The sequence below is a fragment of the Chionomys nivalis genome, chromosome 25 (genome assembly GCF_950005125.1).
Source record: "Chionomys nivalis chromosome 25, mChiNiv1.1, whole genome shotgun sequence".
NCBI classification, from domain to species: Eukaryota; Metazoa; Chordata; class Mammalia; order Rodentia; family Cricetidae; genus Chionomys; species Chionomys nivalis.
This window is the reverse complement of record NC_080110.1, coordinates 22,059,952-22,084,564: the sequence shown is the minus strand read 5'-3', so window position 1 is coordinate 22,084,564 and position 24,613 is coordinate 22,059,952. Positions and strand designations below refer to the sequence as shown.

The 24,613-nt window shown below is 42.0% G+C and overlaps 1 protein-coding gene across 2 annotated transcripts in view; it reads right to left on the bottom strand.

The window, feature by feature from the left end:
• The window catches only part of Osbpl8 (oxysterol binding protein like 8), a 132,645-nt gene extending 109,900 nt beyond the window's left edge, over positions 1-22,745 (bottom strand). For both annotated transcript variants that reach the window (XM_057757626.1, XM_057757631.1), the window contains exon 1: positions 22,367-22,745. The gene's annotated coding sequence lies outside the window, so the exon portion shown is untranslated. The remainder of the gene's footprint in view (positions 1-22,366) is intronic.
• Positions 22,746-24,613: the final 1,868 nt, after the last annotated feature.

The following is a 24,613-nucleotide window of genomic DNA, read 5'->3' as shown; positions in this document are numbered from 1 at the left end:
CCATAACAAAAACCTGAAACTGAATAAAGAAAAGAAAGCTAATTTGGGTCAGACTGGGAAGTCCAAGATCAGGTACCCGCCCAAGAGTGGTGAAGGCAGAGAGCTATATCAGCACCTGTGGTGAAGGACAGAGGAGGACGTCTAGGGGAAGGGGGGGAGGGCAGCCTCACTTGGCAACCAAGGAGAATGAATCTGATTCCATAAGAAAGCTATTCGTCGCTTCTAAGAGTCTCTTAAAGGTCCCACCATCTCTCTTACATTCATGTCCATATTTCAACACGCACTGGAGGCAACGAACTATGCTCACAGCACAGCACTGGTCCAGACTCTAGCAGTGGCATGTCTTCAAGGTTATTACTTTTCATAATTTAAAAAGTGAGAGATGTCTTAAGTGAGAAAAATTATGTTTTCTTCCAATTCCCTTCTAACACATGGAAAAGTGGTACCCATCCTTCTAATTTGTCTATTATTCACACAAAGATCATCTATCACCAATCTAACGCTCACTTTGCCGCTCCATTCTCTAGAGCATTCTTGATCCTCTACACTGGTGTTTACCCCATGCCCAGAGTCTGCCCTGGAATGGTCAAAATGCTGGCCTCAGCCTTCAGACGTCGGGATTACAAGAGCATAACAGCCCTGGCTCTTTATACACATTTTAAACTATTGTTTTCATGTAGGTATTTTCTCTCCTATCACCAGCCTAAAACTTGCATTCAAAATCGTACATCAAAAGGCCTAGAGCAACGATTCAAACCCTTTCTTTAAAGACAGAGTTATTTTTAATTATGTGTGTGCATGCATGTGTGTGTGTGTGTGCACGCATGCCATGTGCGCAGGCGCAGAAAGACCAGAAAAGGGTATTGGATCACCTGGAGTTGAAGTTACTGGCAGCTGGAAGCTACCTGACTTGGGTGTTAGAAATCATACTTAGCTCCTCTGGAAAAACACAAACCACTTTTAATGCTGGGCCCCAGGTTCCAAACCTTTCAAGATCAATCAGAATCATCCTAAGGTTCCTGAGTCTGTAGGTCTTCAACAAAGCCAAGGACCTGCATTTTATTTTGGTGCTGGGGATCAAACCCAAGACCTTGCCCATGTTAATTTAATAAGTGCTTTCCCATTTCACCACAATCTTAGCCCATTTCCCCCTACCTTCTTGCTTTTTATTTTCTTCCTTAAAATTTTATTTATTTAATCTAGTGGAAGGGAGCACAAATGTAGAAAGTCCAAGGAGAACTCTTCTTCTTCCCTCTGAGAGCATGGACTGCCTAGGGCCTTAAAGGTGTGCTAAGGAGAACCACCTAGGTTGGTTCCCCTTGCACATGTCTATCAAGAAACCTGAAACCTGGAGGACTGATACAAATGATAACCTTAGAAAGGGCCTTTGGAAGGCACTGAAGCATTCTGACAATTGAGAAAATGAGAGGTCCAAACAGAGAGAGATTCAAAAAGGAATATTAGTGCATAAATTTTATCTATTTTGATTTGTCTGACCAATGTGACCTAGCCCCAGATGGAGATGGACGAGACGAGCCAATCAGAATGGTGGAATAGTATTTGACTGGCCATAAAGACACCCATACGGCTAACCAGGCCTGCAGAGCACATCGTGGGGATAAGCAGAACCTCGTGGGGTTTACAAGGCAGAGAGGAGCCCCATCTAGGATTCAGATGTGGTAGAGATTCTTCCTAAAGGCAGGGAGCAGGTGACAGTGACCCCTCCTCTACTTGGTGACCACTAGAGGGACCCTGCCCAGGTCCACATGACAGTTGTCATGTCTGGGAATGCTGGTGTGGCCGAACACCTAGTTCCTGGACTTGTGAGGAGCTTTGGGTATTGGACTAGGATGATCTAGGCAGCTCCCTCAGAGTCTCCCTGAATGCAGCTTCAGTCTATTCTTGACGAGTCCAGAGTGTCTGCTGACAGCTCGATGAGCTTTTCCCAGATGTAGAGCAAGCATCCAGTCCCTGCATTGCCGCTCCAATGCAGCCCACTGCAACAATGGATAGCTAATGCACAGCAAAGGAGTAATTAGTAGAACAGAGGGCCAAGAAGGTCTGAGTGTGCTTTTAGATCACGGCCTGTCCGTAATTGGACAGAGTCACTGTGGAAACAGGGCCAGAAAATCAGATGCAATCACAGCAGCAAGGTCACACTTGAGCTTCCTTCCTTCCCCAAGACCGCACCTCCCCATCCCCACAACTGATAGCAAGACACTCTCTGCCTCTGTGGAGGTGTTGTAGAAAGCTTGGAGAACACCAACAGGAGCACTGTACCAGTGGACCCTGACTGGCTTCACTGCAGGATGCAGGGAGCAATCCAGGTAGCTCACGGCCAGGGGAGGACCTCCTCCTCACAGCGCCGCACCTCCTGCAGCTCCGGGATCAGTGCACCAGCGGCTTCCGCATGTGCCACCTCTGCTCTTCACAGTGGGAGGCTGAAATGCAAGGCATGGAGTGCTCCTGCAGGCACAGCAAGCTACAGGCTATGCTGGGTCCCTGAACAGATGCTCATCCATAAACAGGCGAGGGTCTGCCCAGCCTGGACTGCCTTGAAGGGTACCCTAGCAACACAGCAGCTCCATACTGACAGAACAAAAATATAGGTTTGCGAACGCAAGAAACCTTAACATGGAAATCTCAACTCTTAAGTTGGGTGTGGGAATACAGATTTGTAATGCCAGTACTTAGGAGTAAGAGTATCAAGAGTTCAAGGTGGCCGGGATACGGGTACATACTTTCAAACACTACACTTTGGAGTCAGAGACAGACAAGTTGATTTCTGTGACTTCTAGGGCAACCTGGTCTACATACCAAGATCTAAACCAGCCAGGGCTACACAGTTACACCCTAACACCAAAATAAAGAAAGGGAGGAAAGGAGGGAGGGAGGGACAGAGGGAGGGAGGAAGAGAAAGCAAGAAAGGGGGGGGAAGGGAGGGAGGGAGGGAGGGAGGGAGGGAGGGAGGGAGGGAGGGAGGGAGGGAAAATAGTCAAGATCATGATCATCCTTGGGTACATGCAAAATTTGAGACCAACCTGATCTATCTGGCTACATAATATCCTGCCTTGGTACCCAGAGCCTGGCAGCAGACTCTTAGATGCTCTCTCTCCCGCCTCAGATGACCCAATCTCTTTCCACATCATTATGACACTACTACCCGATCTCCTTTACACAGTTTTCCCAGGTACTGTGAATTCTTTCAGTTTCTAACAAAAGCTGAGTTCCTTGTTTTTGCAGAGTTGTTAGACAAGAGTACTCCCTTTTCCTTCAGTTCATGCCTTTGGATCCTCTCATCCCCTAGGTCAGCAAATCCTTACGGCATCCTCTACTCCTGCCTATTAGGAATGCCCACAATGGAGATTTCAAAGTGAGTTGTAGTTTCAGTTGTAAAATTAGTAATTTACCAGTGTTCCTTCCCACCTACACACACACACACACACACACGGGGGCGGGGGCAGAGCACATATCCACCTAGCACCTACTGAATCATATGTCAGCTCCTGGTACAGTGATCTGTACTCAAATTGATTTGTGGTCTTGTAACGGTGACTTATGCTACAACCTCAAGAGCAAATGTATTATTGAAGAAGTAATAGAAAGCTAGGCATGTGCACTTAGAATCCTAGAAATCAGAGGCTGAGAAAGGAGGGCGGCAGCAGTTCAGTCCCTGCCTGTGCCACAGAGTGCTCCATCCTGCATTACAGAAGCAAGTCCCGGTCTCAATACAAGTTAATAAAACAAAAGTAGAAAGATGCTAAAGATATTTTTCTTATCTTTTAATTCTTAGAACCAAGATACATCCTTAAACTCAACCATCTGGAAGCTTTAAAAGGAAAATAAACACCTTCCCAAGACAGAATGATAGTACAAACTCCTCTGCAATCATATCTCTTTATTATTACCTGAACTTAGTACTCTAATATCCAAATGCTACACATAGGGATAACACAGCCTATAAAGGGGGGTTGCTGTCTGGTTCTTGTTAGTTTTTGAAATAGGGTTTCAGCCGTGTGAACACAACCTCCAGCCTGCTATGCTGGCACAGATGACTCTGAAATCAAGAGTGCAGGCAGGCATGCGCACCAGTCTGGGTCATACAGTGCTGAGGGCTGGACAGGGTCGTCTGAATACCTGGCAAGGACTCAGGAACTCAGCTACAACCCCAACTTCCATTATCAAAATTCTTAAGAGAAAATTAAATTTAGATGTAAGACTGCTTTATGGAGTACACTCAGATGGGGTATCTGCTTTATGGAGTACACTCAGATGAGGTATCTGCTTGGATTTGCACTAAGCCACAGACAATCAGAAATTATATAACACTAGTTATATTTAACTTCTGCAAACTGTTCCACAAAATCTGACAATCTTTAAAATGGAAAGAATTCATTCACCAACTTATTTCTCTAAAGCATAGTGCCAGATCAGCACAGCATCAACCAAAACAGGAAACAGAACTAATGAAAACAACCTCAGGGTATATTTTAACTAATGAGGCAGAATTTACATTCATATAAAGGTTACCACAAGCAAGGCATGGGAACACAGACCTATAATCCTAGACTCTCGGGTCCTGGGAAGTGGAGACAGGAGAACCAGGAGCTCAACGTTCTACAGCCTGGAGTACATGGGACCCTGCTCACAAGACAAGACAGAAAGTCACCTCCATTTAGTTGTTTTGTTTCCCAAGACAGGTTTTATGTAACCAGGGTGGTCTCAAACTCCCAACACTCCTCTCTCTGCCTCTAGAATGCTCTGTTATAGGACAATGCTCAACCAGACTATACCATTCTAGAGACCATTCAAGCTGCCAGTACACAAAGCAATCTTGAAACGACTCTTTTCTTATAACCTTCTAAGAGACTGGAGAATATGTGTTCTCCCTATGGTCGCTGCTTATGTTTAACTAAAACTCACACTTCTCATTGTTTCCTAAGTGAGGATGGTTTGGTTCAAAATGAGCTCTTATTTTTTTTTTTTCAAATACCAAATTTATTCTCAAAAGATTTAATTGCCATGCAGAATATATGTTAAAATAATGAGGTCAAAAGCATTAAGAGGAAGTCAGAAGAGCTGGGCATAGTGACATATGTCTGCAATTCCATTCTTGGGAGGTAGTAGTCAGACTTGGCTACTGGCAAGTTCAAGGCCAGCCTGGGACACATAAGGTCCTATGTCAGGGGTAGGGGTCCTAAATATGTTTCTGAACAATATTATTGCTGAAATAAATACAAGATAACTTTGGACTCACTAATTGCCTCCTATATATAAGTTCTGATTTATCTGTTTAAATCTGGTCACATTTGCACTCTGTGTACAAGTCATAGACAGGTCTAATATCTGACTTCTGGTTTTCCTGAGTGACATGCTGCAACACAAAACAAGCTCATTACAAACTACAGACTATGAAATGAACAAATGTTAAGAATAAAATTTGACATCTAACGTACGAACATGGCTCAGGAAAGCAGTGTCCTGAGCCACAGAACAAACAGGCTAAAGCTCAGCTTCTCAACTTGGTCCCTTACCAGCTCATAAGCAAGTGTTTCCCTTAAACATGGGGTCTATAGGAAGTGAAGCCAGCCCATTTGTAAAATGCCTATATCATTTATTCCAGAATTGTTTTAAGGATTATGTAGTTTAGCACATTTCCTGATACAGATTCTAACCTCTAATATCTTCCTCAAAAGAATCCTCAAGGTCATCTGTTCCCAATGCTCTTCCTCACTAAGACCAGAGCAACTAAGTAGTTTGCCAAGGTCACACACACGCACTTAGAAAGAGAACATTCTTCTGGCAGGGACCTTATTCCCCTAGCATTTCTCTTTCCTAGATCAATATGGAAATGCTAGCTTCCTCTGGCCTATCAGAGGTCTCAAAAACTAATTCAAGTCTTAAGGACTATGCTTACAATTATTCTGCTATTAACTACACATTAATAATTTAGTTCTATATATTAAATGTTTAAATGTTTTTAAAGGATCATATATTTAAGTTATAGCTAAGTTTTACCTGGTTCTACAAATTTTTCTGTTTTTCTTGAAAGTTTTTTTTCTAAGAAAAATATTAACCTTGTTTTGACTTAAGAAACTAGAAAAGAAAGTGTGTTTCTTATTCACTAAGTATGGCAAACAGTTATAATAAACTTAATGAGTTACCCAGTTTCCCACAAGTAAAAACTCATATCCATACTTAAGTTGAAAAATCTATTAATAATCATATCTTAAACTGCAAGATCTAATCTTAATTCAAAATAATCTTATATAATTTTATCACTGATATTCTATTTCAAAAACAATTTCTTCAGATTTAATGAAGATTTAGAATGTCTTTCAGACTTGGCCATAAAAGAAAAATATGGAGTTGAATACCTACCTACCCCTGGCCTAGATGTTCCCTGACTGTAATTTCTAGGTATAAATACTACAACCAAAGTACCCATTACCTTTCATTTACAATGCAAGTAAACAAGATACTAATTACACTTCTGTATGCCAACTCAAAAAGATCTATGAAAACCAACACAACTTCTACTATTCAAATTAAGAATAACTACCAAAAATCAGCAATGGTGAAAATGACTTTTTTTTTTTTGGTTTTTCGAGACAGGGTTTCTCTGTGGTTTTGGAGCCTGTCCTGGAACTAGCTCTTGTAGACCAGGCTGGTCTCGAACTCACAGAGATCCGCCTGCCTCTGCCTCCTAAGTCCTGGGATTAAAGGCGTGCGCCACCACCGCCGGCCTGGAAATGACTTTTAAAGTCTATTCCTAAAAGAAATTCTGATCAATCTCAAGGGTAGAAAACTTTTACTGAATTATTTTATTACTATTGAGTGTGTAATGTTGGAGAGGGCGGAAGGGGACACACATGTGTCGCAGTACATTTGTCAGAGGACAACTTTCATCGTTTGTGTTCTAGGGATCAAACTCCAGGCCCGACTTGCACAGCAGGCACTTTTAACCACTGAGCCATTTCATCTGCCCTAAGAGAATCATTCTGGCAAGAATGTATCTTCTGTATTTAATCAAAATCACAAAATTATTAATTTCAGTTGAGAAATCTAAAGAAACAACTATCATGAGCTACAAAGTCCTCCAAAATAAGCAATGGCTTACTAGTTAACATACTGAGGGCATCAAGCAACGAAGTTCAACTCTAGGTTCTAAGCACTGTTCCCTCAGAAATGACAACTCTTTCTGTGGGCTGGGTTTGGGTTTTGGTGGTCTTGGGGATAAAACCCAGTACTTCACACCTGTGCCAACCACTCTACTCGTTATATTTTTCCTTTCTTTAATCTCTACATCTTTTCTCCAAAAAGAAAATGAAAGTTAGGTAGGAATGCTGACACCAGGTAAAATTGTCTAGCACTTAAAAAGCCTACAGCCCTACTTGCTAGCTACCTCCCTTTTAACCTATAACAAAGGACAGATTCTATTGCCCTGATCTCAAATGCTCCATCTAGAACTCCTACTCACCGGAAAAACCTAACACAGAGAGTAGTTCACACCCGGTAGGAGGGAAGGATGCCTAGACCTTGCAGACTCCAGGTCAACCAACAATCACCAGGCGCTTAAGGGAAAAGTAAGCATGCAAAAGAATGATTACAAAAACAACTGGCCATGGGAGATAATGCCAGTACAACATAATGGGAAAGAGAATCTGTTGAAAATGCTAGGAGTGGGGCGAAAGGAAGCCCCTAAAGACAGACAAGAATCACAGGCATTAAAGTTAAAAGACGACAAGCAGGATCATCCTAAGAAAGCCCACCAAGCAAGCAGGAAAACAAAGGCAGAACATTATCAAGGGCACAGGCATTTCATAAAGCTGGAAAAGCCTAGGATTCAGACTACAATGGCAACTGTGTGGAACAAGTTCATATTCCACCTTTTGGAGGATGGACCAATTTCAAAATAAAAGTCTATAGCCAGGCTCTCTGATTCCCAGGCAAGAGACAGAGAAGAGAGCTGGAAATAGAATGTGTCACTACAAAAACAAAGCCCCTTTGATGAAACTCATTCTCCCAGGTAAAAGATCCTGGCAGCTGGGAGACTTTTAGCTGGAGACTTATGGACAATGTCTCAGTAGGGTACCTGCTGGTGTCTGTAAACGGGAAAAGCTGTGTCAACTGTGGCCATGGCCAGAGCGACAGCTAGATTCTAACATTATATTCTTACAAAAGTTCACAATCATCCCCAGCTGTAAAGTGAATTCAGGAAAAGTGTGGGCTACATGGGTCCCAGTCAGAAGAACAAAAGTGAGCCGAGGACATGGCTCAGCAAAGAGCATGTGATGAACAAGCATGACGAACTAAATTTGGATCCCCAGCACCTAAAAAAACAGGTGGTGTGGCCTGAGCTGAAGGGGCCTGAAACCAGAAGACTGAGGCAGAAACTCTGGGACTTGTTTGATAGCCAGCTTAAAATGGAGAAACAGAAAGAGCCAAGCTCAGTGAGACCCTGTCTCAAGGGCAGAAGGTGAAGAGCAATAAATCAGGACTCCCAACAATTGTCCTCTGGTCTCTCTCTGACACACACACACACACACGCATGCATGCACGCACGCACGCACGCACGCACACATACCTTGGGGATGTATACTTCAACAAGAATATAGAGAGGAGAAAGGAAGCTATGCTATCCAGCTAAAGAGAATTAGAATGAGGACCGGCATGCTGGCTCACTGCTTTAATTGTTAGCGTTCAAGGGGCTGGAGGAGGAAGACTGCTGTTCAGTTTGGGGTCAGCTGGAGTTCTAAGTTAGCCTGGGTTACAGTGTGAGACCCTGTCTCAAAACAAACAAACAAAGTACAACAAAGGGAGTTATAGGAAGAAACCGAAAAGGCAAACTATTAAACTAGAGACTGAAAACAGTGCAACAGGCACTGGGATGGAGTGTACAGGGACTTCATGACAGCGGCACACACTGTAAGCAAAGCGGACAACTAGAAATAAGGAAAACATCAAGTCCTGTCCGACTTTCTTTAAAATGCAGTAGTCAGAACTGATAAAGACTATGAATCTTGATATTGTTAACTTTTTTTTTCTAGTAATTCATGGGCTACCTAATAAAATCTACAGAAAAAGAATCATAATCTGTGTATATTGCCCAATCCAAACTTAAATAATATTTCCATAGTCATAGTATCAGCATTACTTGCTTTAGTCACTTATAAACAACTCAGGACATGATGCAGAGCTACAGTTACATAGTGGAAACTGTATTTACATAGGAAATATAAGGTAGCCATAATTTTAGGAGATGAAATAAGGAAAGGGAAAAATGGAAAAGTTTCGTATTATCTTCACGTGGGCTGAAAGTTAACTGGTAGAGAGCTTGTCTAGAGTACGCAAGGTCCTACATTTGGTTCACGGGGTTAAGGGAGGCTTTACATATGAATTTGATAGATTTAAACATAGATCAAGACTGAACAGAAATTAGACATGGTGGCGCATAGCTATAGCCAGCATTTGAGAAACAGAAGGACCACATCAGCCTAGTCCACACAGTGAGTTCCAGACCAGCCACAGCCACACAATGAGAGCTTGTCTCAAAGGAAAAACTAAATGAATAAATAAAAAGCAAGCAGAAACTACAATCTTTACAAAAACACTATACTTTTCCTTCCCTCCATATACATAAACCATCTCCCTCCAAGAACCCTCATCGGTTCCCTAACAGAAGGAAACATTCTTTAAATAAAAAGGGTGATTCTTTACAGCTTAAAGTGTGTTTTTCCTGCAGTTCGCTTTGTCTTTAAGGCATGTGACCTCACTTCCCCCAGCGGACATTTAGCAATGACTAGAAACACCTTCCAGTTGTTACAGCTAAGAGAAGTACTGGAATCTAGTGGGTGCAGGGATGGGCTACCCATTCTCTAACGCACAGGAACTTACAACCAAAACTTACCATGCGCCAAGCTGAGTTCTGCCTTAAGAAACTCTTCTAGTTTTCAGTTTCCTCTCTTCCTAGTTCTCATGGTAATGTCTGCATACAAGACAAAGCTTTCACGGGCGTGGAGACTGGCAGAGTCCATCTAAATACAGACTCACAGGCCTCTCAGGTCTGGCCACTGTAACAGCATCATCTCAGCGCCACTCACCTCAGCTATTTGTTCTTACAGATATTCTGAGGATCTCAAACATGTCATCTATTCAATGCCTTACAGCTGTTACTGCATTAGCTACCTAACCCCAAATTTTCAGTAGCTTCCCATAATCAAAATTACAGACTATTGTGGTGTGTTCCTGTTTAGGGCAGTTTTCTTCCGTCTGGAACCAGTTTGTTGACTTAGCAGGTGTGTGCCCATGGGGGGAGGGGCTGAGGTGTATATGCAAGTACAGGAGTGTGTACAGGAACACACGGACAACTTGTGTGTGGAGGCCAAAGGACACCTCGGGTGTCACTCTTCATGCACTGTTCACCTAGTTTCTATCTGAGCCCTGCGGCTCACTGATTAGGCTAGGCTAGCCGGCCAGTGTGTCCAGGCATTCACCTGTAATCCAGCTTGGGTTCTCAGGCTTGCAAGATCCTCATGCTTGTGCAAGCACGAGCTAGCTACCTAAGCAGGCAGCCCTGTGAGCATTATACCTGTTAGTTTAGGGACTCTAGATCCCGGGAGTCTATGTCTACTACCCATAAGACCTCAGCCTCCAGACCTGGATTTTCACCTGGGCGAAAAAGTAAAGAACGAGCACCCACTTCTCTGCCATTTCGATCCAGCAGCGACAGCACCTCATTTTTAGCATTCAGCAGATGACAGGGAGGAAGACTATAGTGAGCAGGAACAGCAGCTGCCTTTCCCACCTCTCTCCAGCATGGCCTCCTCCCTCCTAGCAGTAGCCTCAGGACAAGGTTGCTGGCTCTTACTGCTAATTTCTGTTTCCTTCACTTTCTAGTAAAAAAATTTCTACTAAGTAAGAACCATGACAAACTAACCTCCAGGGTGCTGGCCCTGGCCTTAGGCACAGTTTCCCTTGCAGCCTATCAGTTCAGCCTAAATATGCATTTTTCTTCCCCTGTGGCCACCCCAGGTCAGTGTAGAGAAAGTAAGAAGTTCTGAACTCAGTCTGGCACCAAGCCAATGCTGTTCTGCTTCTTTGTAATTCTAAAATAAAGGTGATAAGAGAATCTATTACACCAAAATTTGTAAGCAGTATCCACAAACTATTATAAAAGCCACCCTATGATGCGCAGTGCTATTTTTCCTTACATCTTAAATGGTAGGATAGTCACAAGACACAAAATTACACACTTAGCACACCAGTTTCTGTAAGTTCTTCCCCTAATCTCACTTGAACAAGGTACCCAAGCCATCTTGTCGCCAGCTTCCTGCCTCAATGTTCCTGCTCCAAAACACTGCTTATACCACACTCCTCCCTCCCCAGAGGTGGTTCACTCCCACTAGAGATTCTGTAACTTAAGGAGGCCTGGATTTCTTTGCAAGACACTATAAAATCTTATAAACTACTACTCACACACAAGTTCCCTCAGTGACAGTCATGAGAAATAAATGCACTGAGCACGACAAGGTGCAGGGCAGATTTCACTGGTTGACCTTCAAGCCCAAGCCGTCAGTGGGCTCCATGCCTGCAACTCAACCTACAAGTGTCTTTCATGTTTAAAAAGAAGAAAACCTTGGTTTGGGAGGATTAAACATGATACGTGTCAAGAGCATTTAGGAGTCAATACACACTAGCTATTATTATCACAAGCAATGGATATTCCTCAAAGGCACCCGCAGGAGCTGTAACTCCCTCAGGCTATCAATTTTTAACAACCCCAAATAACAGAGCTGCTTTTTTATTTGAAAACAGTCACGATCTAAAACCATAACCCTTTCTTCAGTCTCTCGTTAAAATAGAAGATTTGTGGTTACCAGCTGTTTTACTATTTAGAAACAGTATATCTCAAACATTACCTATACATATAAGTATATATATATATGTATATATGTATATTATCCCAAATAGTAATACAATATATATAGTAGATATAAACATATATATGTATATATGTGTGTGTCAATATATATATTGACACGGGTATATTGTCAAGTGAGAATAGAATAAGGACTTCCAAAAGCTAAGTGTGTTAAGAGTATAATTTTATATATATATATCAGAGTGCACCACAGATCATGAAAAATACAAAAAAATTATAAAATATAATGAAGGTTTTTAAGTTTATTTGTATTTAATATTTGAGTGCTTTTCATGTATGCCTGCAGGCCAGAAGAAGGCATCAGATTCTATTGTAGATGGTTTTGAGCCACCATGTGGTTGCTGGGAATTGAACTCAGAACCTCTGGAAGATCAGTCAGTGCTCTTAACCACTGAGTCATCTCCCCAGCCCCAGTATAATGAAGTTTGAGATTCATAAAGAACAAACAGATACCAGAGCAAAAAGCATAGCTAAGAAATGCTGCAAACTCTGGCTTACAAAAGAGGACACAGTTCAGTCTCCAGAACACAGGAAAAAAGGTGGACAGTGGCCTCCTGAGTGCTGGGATTAAAGGTGTGTGTGTCACCACTGCCCAGCCAATTGCAGACTCTTAATGACTTCCTAAGATTGCTAGGATACATTTCCCATTCACAGCACGCTACTGGTATAGGTCCAGATGACCTGATTAATTTAAACAAAATCTTAGATAGTGACAAGGATTTAAGAGAATTGACTTTGATTGAAGAGAAATTACAGAAGGCACATGTGAATCCAAATCATAATTGAATTCTGGTCATATATTACCCTCCAAACATTCCCCTACAAGAATTTTAATTCAGCCGGGCGATGGTGGCGCACGCCTTTAATCCCAGCACTCGGGAGGCAGAGGCAGGCGGATCTCTGTGAGTTCGAGACCAGCCTGGTCTACAGAGCTAGTTCCAGGACAGGCTCCAAAGCCACAGAGAAACCCTGTCTCGAAAAACCAAAAAAAAAAAAAAAAAAAAAGAATTTTAATTCAGAGGGATGATGTTACCTTAGAGTGGATCTTTTTACCATATAAATTGAGTAAAAAACTTATGTGGAAAAGGTCTCTGAGTTAATTCTAAAAGAAAAATTGAGACTTTGTCAATTAGCAGAAATAGTCCCAGCACAAATTATAGTACCTATTAATAATGATAAAAATGACAAATTATGGGAAGAAAGTGAACTCTGGCAAAGAGCTTGCAGTAATTTTTGGGGAGAGATTTAAAACAATCTTCCCAAAAGCGAGAGAATTGAACTTATAAAGAGAACTAACTGGATCCTTCCTCGCATTGTACAGGACACACCAATAACTGGAGCCTACATTCTATACTGATGCAAATAAATCAGAAAAAAAAACAGGTTACAAATCAGAAAATTTAAGTAAAGTGGATCAAAGCACTTAAGATTCTGTACAAAAGTCAGAATTCTATGCTATTCTCATGGTACTAAGGGATTTTAAAGAACCTCTCAACATAGCTACCAGCTCACAATATGCAGAAAGTTGTTTTGCATATTGAAACCACTGAATTTATACTAGATGATACAGAACTGACTTAATTATTTATTTGGTTACAGATACAATCAGGAATAGGAATCATCCCATATACATAACACACATCCAATCTTATACAGGTCTGCTAGGTCCTCTAGAAGAAGGTAATGCAGAAATCGATCAATTATTGATTGGAAATGTGCTGAAGATCTTAGAATGTCATAAAAAAAACATCATGTCAATAGCAAAAGTTAAAAAAAAAAACTTTTCTATCGCATGGCAACAAGCCAAGGAAATTATAACAAAATGTTCTTTATACAACCACATCAAACACAGGATGTAACCCAAAGGGTACCCAAGGAAATGAAATCTGGCAGATGGATGTGTCCCATTTTGCAGAATTTAGAAAACTAAACTATGTACACCACACCATTGATACCTATTCAGGTTTCAGGCTTTCAATAGGTAACTGCTTTGAGTTCAGAAAAGCCTGCTTCGGTAATCACACATTTGCTAGAAGTTACGGCCATCATGGGTATACCTGTACAAAAAAGACAAACAATAACCCAGGATATGTCTCTAAGAAAATGAAACAGTTTTTCCTTATTATACTATAAAACATATTACAGGTATGCCACACAGGTATATACCTACAGGCCAGTAGTTACAGAAAGATCAAATTGAATTCTAAAGGATATGTTAAATAAACAGAAAGGGATGATAAAAATCCCCTCAAAACATATTACTATTAACTTTGAATTTTCTAAATGCTAATGAGAAGGAACAAGAGCTATGGAGAGACATTGGATAGTAGAAACACTACAGAAATAAATCAGTCGATATACTTTAAAGATGTACTGACCTCAGACTGGAAGCCAGAACATGTGTTACCTTGGGGAAGGGGTTTTGCTTTTGTTTCCACAGGAGAAGAAAAGCTTTAGATACCACCAAAATTGATAAAGATTCAACTTGAACAAGAGACACCTCTCAATTAGAAGACATGAAAGCTCATCAAACAGCATGGCCGTTTAATCTAAACGAACCTATAAGACTAACAACTGCTTTGTATTTGCTCAGATATAACTTGCCAAAGAGAATCTCCCCAAAGTTAGGGTTGGGGAGGAATTTTGTGTTTGTCTTTTCAGGAGAATGAAGACATCCAGTTAAGGAATCTGAAGACCACTGGACAAACAAGACATCTGAAGAAAAAAAAAAACACATCATCCAGAAGAAAATGTCCCCCCAAAAAAGAGTAAATTGACCTATTGGTATATAACATTTCCAAATGGATAAAATTTTATAAATCTTCCCAAAAGCTGTTTCCGCTATTCTCTATGGGCATATAATCCAAATATCTTTTTGTAGTCCCAGTCTAGTTAAAGATTAAAACTGGCTTTGGAGTTCAGAGTCTCTCCTTCTCTAAACCCAAGCATGCTTATTAAAGTGAAATCCAAAATCTGTCTCATGAAAGAAGATCCACCTGATATGAGACAAAAGAAAAATAAATTCTTTAAGGACTATTTTGTTGCCACTGATCTTATAATCCTTTGGTTTTATATTGACTCTTTAACAGCTTTTCTTAAGGTATAAAATTTATAATTTTAATTAATATATATCTATATATATCCATTCACACACTAAACTTTTTGTCATGATATTAATGGTCATATATTAACTAATATATGACCATAGTATTAACTAATTTTAGAAAAAGGTTTCCTCTACCCTTCTGTACATGATTTTGAAGGTTTGAGCTATCAGCTTCTGCAGTGAACCATGAGCACACCTAACAATAACCTCTGAAGACTCCAAAAGGAGGATGGGGCCCCACAATTACAATTCCACCAGGACTAGGATAACACCACTAGGCAAAAAACACCACTTAAAGATTGGCTTTGGACTAAAAACTGCTCACAACAATTCTGAGGAGGCTAGCTGAGATGATTCAGTCTAACAGACTATTCTAGCCAGGACATGAAATAAGCCCTGCACTTTCCCATTATGCAAAGACTGGACAACAACTGATACAGCTACCTATCCCAGGACTTGACAATTAATCTATTTTTTTTTCTTTTTTTGATTTCCTAAAGATACTGTTGCCCTCATTCAGCAGAAAAAAATTTAAGAATACAACGCCCACATTCCCAAGAGGTGGGTGGCTTTTGGCTGTTCAATGGGGTATGGATATTTATCATTGTTTAGGGGGGAATGGATACAAGTTGTTGTTGGTAATGAACAGGAAAAAGGTAAACAAAGGAAATTAGACTCAAGGTTCTTGTTTGAAAAGAAAAAAAGTGGAATATAGACATGATAGGATAAAAGGGTAGATTACTAAATCTACCCTGAAAGGAAAAAAGGGAGGATGTAGATATAAGATAAAAAGGAAGATTATTGAATCTACTTTTAAAAAGCAACTACTAATTTCTAAATGTTTTATATGATTAGATTTTTGTATATTGTATACAAATTTTATATACTGATACAAATTTGAGATTAATTTTGTTAGAACATACTGTACATACATTTCTACTCTTGTTCAAGGTATTGGACAAGCTCATTTAACAATATAATGCAAATTTCTAGTCCTTGAAAATTATTATTACCTACTGTTTGAGATAATAAGAAAATGCAGATTAGTAGTTAATCACTATTATAATTAAACTTGTAGTCTCATTAGGTATATTTTCAAGGTAAAACAAAGATATATTTTAGATAGATCATCTCTAAAAACTTCAGAGATCTACAGAATATGGCATTTAAGGTTTTTTTTTTTTGTTTTTTTTTTTTTTTTTGGTTTTTCGAGACAGGGTTTCTCTGTGGTTTTGGAGCCTGTCCTGGAACTAGCTCTTGTAGACCAGGCTGGTCTCGAACTCACAGAGATCCGCCTGCCTCTGCCTCCCGAGTGCTGGGATTAAAGGCGTGCGCCACCACCGCCCAGCCTTTAAGGTGTTTTAATAACATAGACTCTCCACACACACACATACACACAAAGGGTTTCACTGTCGCTTTGAAGCCTGTCCTAGAACTAGCTCTTATAGACCAAGCTGGCTTCAAACTAACAGAGATCCACCTGCCTCTGCCTCCCAAGTGCTAGGATTAAAGGTGTGCACCACCTGGCACATAGACTTTTTTTTGACAATGGGATATGTTTGTTCCTGACAGCACCAATCTACTTCAGAAGAGATAATGGGCATCAAAGAAACTCCACATGAAGTTTATATTCTTTGTGGTAAGAATAAGCACTGGGCAAGAAAATGCCCTTGCCTGGACTGCTGACAGTATGCTGTTGTAATTGCACAAGCGGAAGACAAAAAAAAGTGACTGCCAAACATTCTCAAAACAAGGCAGGAGAACCTTCTGAATATCCTGCTTCACAGAAAGGTCTGTCAAATATGCTAAGCTTGCAGGCCAAGGATGGATGCCCCAACGTTGCAGAGGAACTTTGGGTGATTCTCCAGGCAGCAAGTTGTTTCTGTCATTTCTCATTTTGTGGAAATAATTTGCTTGCACTTCATGCTTACTCAGTTAATATTATTTCCTTCTTGCATCTCTGAGGGAGTTGAAGACTCGATAGTTAATAGTTTTCCTTGTTTGCTTGATAGTTAATAGTTTTCCTTGTTTACCTGACGCAGAAAGCAAGTTATGGAGCCAGGTGGTGGTGGCACACGCCTTTAATCCCAGCACTTAGAAGGCAGAGGTAGACTGATCTCTGTGAGTTTGAGGCCAGCCTGGTCTACAAGAGCTAGTTCGAGGAAGGCTCCAAAGTTACAAAGAAACCCTGTCTTGAAAAACCAAAAAAAAAAAAAAAAAAAAAAAAAAAAAGGTAGGATATAATAGAAAGTGAGTTAGGTACAAGACTTTGAACTCACTAAGAGAAGGAAAGATACAGAGTATTTTCTCTGAATTTGTCAAATGCAAATGGACTAGATATTATTGATGCATTTATTGTCTGTATATATTGTATATAGTTATTGTACTTATTGCATATAGTTATTCCTATATTAGTTATAGCCTTTTATTTTAGACAAAAAGGGGAAATGTAGTGGTATTTCATTTGTATTTTAATAAATAAAACTTGCCTGAAGATCAGAACACAAAGCAGCCACCTAGTCAGCCATACAGGCCAGGCAGTGGTGGCACACACCTTTAATTCCAGCAGCCACACTAGTTAGCCACAGAGGCTGGGCAATGGTGGTGCACACCTTTAATCCTAGCACTAGAGAGGAATATAAGGCGGATGAGACAGGAAATCACTTTTTCAATACGAAGATTCTGTAGCGGTTAAGAGCTCTCTAGTGGCTTGACTGCTTCCTTTTCTGATATTCAAGCTGAACCCCAATATCTTTCTCTGGGTTTTTATTATTCAAAATACACATGCATGCATGAGTGCATACAAATATGCTCATACATACAAGCACACACAAAGAGAAATGTTTAGAAGCCTATTAACTGAAAAACCACTGAATTCTAGAATAAAACAGAAAGGAGACATCTTCATGGTTTAGACTCACCCATATTACTAGAGAATTGTTCAAAAAAAATGTTACAGTAACTTGAAAACTCCTTGGCTTTTGTTTTCCAAAGCAATGAACAGAAAAGTGTGGTGATAAAGATAATTTCTTTTAAGACAAAGTCTAGGGGTTGAAGGGATGGCTCAGCAGTTAATAGTACTTGCTGCTCTTCCAGAGGACCCAAGTTTGGTTGACAGCACCCATATCAAGTGACTCAGCATAGGCTATAAACTCCAGGCCCAGGGGATGGATACCCTCTTCTGGTCTCCACGGGCACCTGCACTCATGTGCACACTGACACACATATACTCATAATTAAACAATACATATTTCTAAAAATTTTACAGGGCCAGATTTTCTGCCACTCATATCCCTTAGTTAAAGTTTTACAATTCTGAGGAATCTAGCATTCCTTGTGATCTACAACAAGAGATGGTAACACAATTAAGATTCACTTCTTTCAGAAAACATTTTCACTCAAAGGAAACTACCTGTGAGGACTAGTGGGGAACTCCTGTAAAAGGAGCACCAGATCAGGAATTCAATGTCAAGTCTGACTACAAAGAATTTTCTTTTCTTTTGTTTGACTAATCTACCACTCATTCCCAAAACTATTGGGGGGGGGGGGGAGATGCTTTTTGAAACAGGTTTCTCTGTGTAGCCCTGGCTGGCCTGGAACTCACCCTGTAGACCAGGCTGCCTCAACTCAGAGCTCTGTCTGCCTCTGCCTCAAATGCTGGGACTAAAGCATGTGTCACCACTTCCTGGTTCTCTATACATTTAACTAAGTTGCTAAGCCAGCCTCTTGTTTTGCATTTATTTATTAATTTATTCAGATGGGTAGTGCTTGTGTCACAGAGGAGTGTATGTACATGTGCGTGTGTACGTGTGCGTGTGTATGTCTGTGTGTGACGACCAGAGGGCAATTTAAGGAAGCTGGCAAAGCTGGCAGTCAGCAGAGCTCAAACTCAGAACTCAGGCTATCAGGTTTGTTAACAAATGCTTTTACCAGCTAAGTCACCATGTCAGCATGCTCAAGCTGATCGTGAACTCATTCTGCAAATCAAATGGGCTTTGATCTTGTGGTCCTCTTGTCTCAGACTCCCAAGTAGTCTGGGATTACAGGCCTGCACCACCAGGTCCGATTCTGGTCCATTCTGTCTCATCCTCTTAAGACACCAGGTTATCTTCAGATACACAACCTACTCCAAAGCGTAACATAAAAATGCCCTTCTCCAAGCAGTTCCCAGGTTAAATGACTTGTTCCCTTTATCATCTCACTACTTGTACCTACTTTGAAAGACACTATCACACAGTACAATTGTTCTCCAGCCAAGTATCTGGAATTACGTTTTTATTCATACAATAACTGATAAACAAAGTGGGTTGTTGCTATTTTGGAGAGTTTTCACTGCTGGTGAATAACAAAATGGATTATTGCTATTATGGAGCGTTTACATAGCCTAGAAAGATAACAAACGTAAATTTATTTAGGGTAAAGTCTGGGCATATGGAGTTCCAGATTAAAGACTTCTTCCCTTTGAGGTGTCAAATTCACAACATGTTTTGGGAAGAAAAAGGAAAAATCGCCAAATCTTCTAGATTCAAATTTGATTTCATACTTTTTGTGAGGGTCTGCAGTATAGACTAAGGCAGAAGAATAAATCTAACATATCTGATGTGGTTATTATATACTGACATGAGATCTACACACATTAGTCCGTATATTTACCCATGGTTCCGCCCACAAGAAAACTACTTCAACCACAATGCTTAGATTAAGTACGTCTGATGATCTCCTTGCATGCAGTCACCTACATTAAAAGTTTCTCAGAGGTTTGTTGGATTTTTGTTTGGTAGGTTTTTTAGGACAGGATCTCAAGGCTAGCTGCAAATCCAAGGTGTCCCTCCCTCCTCTATCTCCCAAGTGCAGATCACCAGCAAATACCACACCCAGCATGTCGGTAGCCCAAAGTTGTACTTATGTCTCATTTGTAGGTCATAGTTATAAGAATAAGGTATGATCTTATCAAGACTCTTGATTACCTGGTATTCCATGATTATTGTTATTCATGTTTTCAACTTTGGATATAACACAAATGTCAAAATATAACACTTCAAGTATTGCTGTAAGGGCAAAAGTTTTCAAAAATAATAATGCAAAACATCTATAAATTCTTTGTCTAAATTATCAATTGCTGATGAATTAGTAATTGCCCAAACCAAGCTGAAATGTACTATGCCCACTCAATGTTTAGTTAACATCTTGCAACAAAGATCTTTGTGTAATGGCACATTTTATAAATTTACAATTGTCTCAATTTTTTAAAAAGCAGCCCGAAGAGAACTTCATCTCAAAGGACTGCATAGCTCTCTCCAAAGTATATATTTTTAACTGTCAATTCAAAAAAGAATTCAGAAAATTTTGAATTTTTTCTAAATATATATAAATTTTTATATTTTATAAAAATGATATTAACAATGTAGTTATTTTACCAAATATCTAAGTCCTATGAATATGTTAAGAAACATTCACTTGCTTCAAAAATACAACAAAAGTCAGGCAGTGGAATACACATGGCAGACAGAAGGCTGAGACAGGAGGATTTTCCAAGTTCCAAGGCCAGTCTTGGCCTTGGTATAATGAATACCATGGCCAGCTAGGCAACACAGCAAAACCCTGTCTCAGAAAACAAAAGCAAACAAACAACAAAATTGAAATGAAAAGACATTTGCACAGATGAGACATTCAGTAATGACCACAACTCAATGAAAGGAGTAAACCATGCCATGCCCAGTTTTAATTAGATAATCATTTCTAGGCACCTGTGTTGATCTTTGTGGCTCAAACTGTTCAAAAGGAATTTGACCGCAACAACTTAATCTCCATAATTAAAGACCTTTACGTAGGTCTTAAGTTTCATCTAGTCCCTGTACTGGCACTTTAAACAAGCATACTGTAGTCCTTCTGCAGACTTGCTACCAAAAGAAAGAGTAACGTATTTGGAATTGGTTGCGTTTTTAATAGAGCGCATTTTAAATAGCATGGCCTTTTCCTTCCTTCCCCAACCTGTTCTATAAAACTAGCGTCTTAAGAATCTCACTGCACGAGGCCAGCCTGGTCTACAAGAGCTAGTTCCGGGACAGGCACCAAAGCTACAGAGAAACCCTGCCTCGAAAAACCAAAAAAAAAAAAAAAAAAAAAAAAGAATCTCACTGCAAAGCAGGTTCTAGCAAGCATAGCAACTGATCCCAGTCTCTCTGCATGATCAAATTTAGATGAAACCCTAAGGGAGAAGAAAACATAACAAGCAATTTACCTGTTCCTCGCTTGCTCTTTGGAATCCTTAAAGTGGCAGAAACTGTTTTAAAGGGTTATCTTAAAAAAAAAAAAACAAAAAACAAAACAAACAAAAAAAAACTTTAAGTTGCACTAAATTGGGGCTAATTACTTAAAAAAAAAAAAAGCTCTGCTATATTCAAGACATTCTAACACTACTAAATGTTACTTAAGTCTTCCAGCAGCAAAAAGGCAAAAACTTCATTAAGTTATTTAAAGCAGATCTGCTCATATCATCGGATAACTTGTCCCATTTGTTTAGAGAGTAACCTAAGTTACTTACTTCAGACGGCATTTAGTTAAAATGAAATTAGGTTATATTTCACAACGCAGATGTCGCCCATAAAGAAGTGTTAGATGACTTTAGTGAATGGAAAATCTGCATCTACTGTTGCTTCGCATCCGCCGGTCTTGAGTGGGTTGCTCAATGAACCAGAAGCATGCTCCCTACCAAACTCCCTGGCACCTGATCGCTCTTTCCACAACGTAGCAGCAAACAAAACGGAAAGAAAAATAAGTGCAACGAAGACCCCGCCTTTTCTCCTGTGTGGCAAGAGGGCCACCGGAGGTGAGGTTGAGGGAACACGGCGACACTCTCTGCAAAGGCGGGTGCGGTCTGCAGAGAGCGGCACAGCCTCTTCAGGGGCTGTCACAGGAAAACCCCAAGCTTGTCTTAAACCACCCCGAGCGACAAAGCGCCAGGTCTTCCCCCGCTCGCGGGGGGCTTCCGGCGAGCCCCGCCATCGCCCTGTCAAACTTCGGGAGGGGCAGACACTCGGGACCCAGAACGCAGAGCCGCCCCCGCCCCCATCCCAGGTCCCCGCTGGGCTTTGTACCGCTGCAGACGCACCTACCGTGGGCCCCAAAACACGCCACCCCCGCCAGCCTTGCCAATCTCCCTTCCCGAAGGGACAAAGGAGCGGGGAGAGGAACTCGCGGCGCGGGGTGCCCGGGAGTGCCCACAGCCCGAGCTGTGAACGTGGGACAGAGGGAGTACAGTCACCCCAAAGGCACGACTCCGTTGCCCCCCAACTCCAGGGAAGAGCGCCACTCACCGAAGCGGAGCCCCTGAGGAGGCGGCTCGCCGGGAGCAGGCTTCCGCGGGATCACGGCGACCCCCGAGCCCGGGGTCCTAGTGTCCGGTGGGACCCTCCAACTTCTCTCGGTGGCGGCGGCCGGCGGCAAATGCGAGCCAGCCCCGGCGGAGGGCGCAGTCTAGCTGCGGCGGGGGCTCGGCCCCGAGCGGCGCGGGAACTCGGGTCCCTCGGCCCCGCGGGCCAGGGCGAGCCCCCCGTTTCCTCCCCTACCGCCGGCGGCTCTCGGCAGCGGCCAAGTCGAACGCCGCTGCCGCTCGGGCTGTCGCTGCCGCTACCACCGCCACCCAGCTGGGAGCGCGTCGCAGCCGAATGCTGTCATCCGCCTTGACGCCGCCTCGCTGGCCGCCGCGAGCCGCCACGAGCCTCCACCTTCCAGGCCCCGCCCCCACTCGCCCCAGCCCCGCCCCCAGCCCCGGCTCCCCGCCACGCCCCCTTCCCGTCACGTGACGCCGCAAGGGGGCGGGCCCGGGTATCTGCTGCGGACCCGGAGCCTAGCGCCGAGGCAGCGGCCGGGACCCTGGCTGTGATGGCGAGCTGTGGCAGTCATCTCGCCTCCGGGTGCTCCTCGGGAGGCCCTTGACGTCGAGGGCCCGGTGTCCGCTGGTCCCCTGAGCGAGGCCTCGGGGAAGGTCGGAACCCGGCCGGCCTCACCTGAGCCGATCAGGACCCCGCCTCCCGGCCTCCTTCCTGCTCGGTCCAGATCCCCAGCCAGCCCTAGAGGAGGCTTCAAGTCGAAATTGTGGCTTGAAAAGCTTTTGGGAACTGCTGCTTCCTGTTCGCAGCAGAACGCTCACTGTGGCGTCTCACTTGCTGTGTTCCTCTGAAAAGAAAGGTTTGAAACGTGGATTTCGGTCACGCTGGGATGAAAATAGCCTAGCAGGCTTTTTTTTTTTCTTCCTAGTCATGTTCAGGATCCTCGTGCCAGCTTTTACAGTCATTAAGTTTTACAGTGAGATCGGTGACAGTTTAAACAAATACGTGGCAGTTTGGCAATGCCTCTCAATTTGAAAATAAAGCCTGAGTTTATTTTGTAAGTACCTCAACTCGTACACTTTAGCTTTGTAAAAAAAAAAAAAACCATGACCCCAGGAACGGGATAGGGATGGTCATCTGAGGAAAGCAAGTTACAGTACAGAAGAACAAAAAGAGGACACTCAGTCACGCTAACAAAGCAGTTTTCTGTGATAAAAATTCCTTGCTTTCCCTTCTACTTTAGAACTGTGTGCTTTGTTTTAAATTCACACAATTTCCATTACATTTCCTGGACAGGAAATCAGATGACATTTGGATCATCTTCAAATGATACTTCCGAATAAATAGGCCACAGAGTTTGGCCTGTTATTGATCTACCTCATAGCGGTAGAATCAAAGACTTGCCTGCTCATTACACTGCCCAAGGAAAAAGCAACTTACTGCCCAGTTAAATTATGCCAGGCCCCTGATCTTTCAGACACGTCTTGAATCAGATAAATTATTCCAGGCCCCTGATCTCTCAGACACGTCTTGGATCAGATATCTTTCAACATTTGGAAAACAACGAGACTGCCAGACTGCCGTGAAGTGCTGTTCCAGTGGGGGAATGTCATGTGAGGAAGTTTGTCAGCAGATTGGAACGTGTCGCCTGTTATCGGAAGCAGTGTGGTTTCATTGGTGGTGGTGATGGTGGTTTTGGTTATTTTTGTTTTTTCTGTCAGACTGTAACTGAAAAGCCGGTTTTCATTTTTTTCTAAGTAATTAGGTTTTAATAGAATATAATTTAGAAGATAAGAATGCATCACATCTAAACCGAGCGAAGATTAGTTTGTGGGAGGCCAGAGAGCTGAGCTCAGCAGTTGAGAAGGCTTGTTGTTCTTGCAGAACCTGGTTTCTCTTCCCAGCACCCACATGATAGCCCACACCCATCAGTTCCAGGGAATCCCACCACTTCTGACCACCCCAGTCTCTGGACATGTGCAAGCAAGCAAAGCATTCATACACATGAAATAAATCCTTTTTTAAAATTACTTTCTGAGTAGCTGGGCGTGGTAGGCCATGTCTGTAGTCTGCACTTGGAAGGCAGATGCAGATCTCTGTGAGTTCAAAGCCAGACTATTCTACGTAGCAAGTTCCAGGACTACATAGACTCACAGAGACCCAGTATTTAAAATAAATGAATAATCAGGGTAAAAGTATGTCCCCTGCTGTTCCTTAAATTGCATTTCTTAC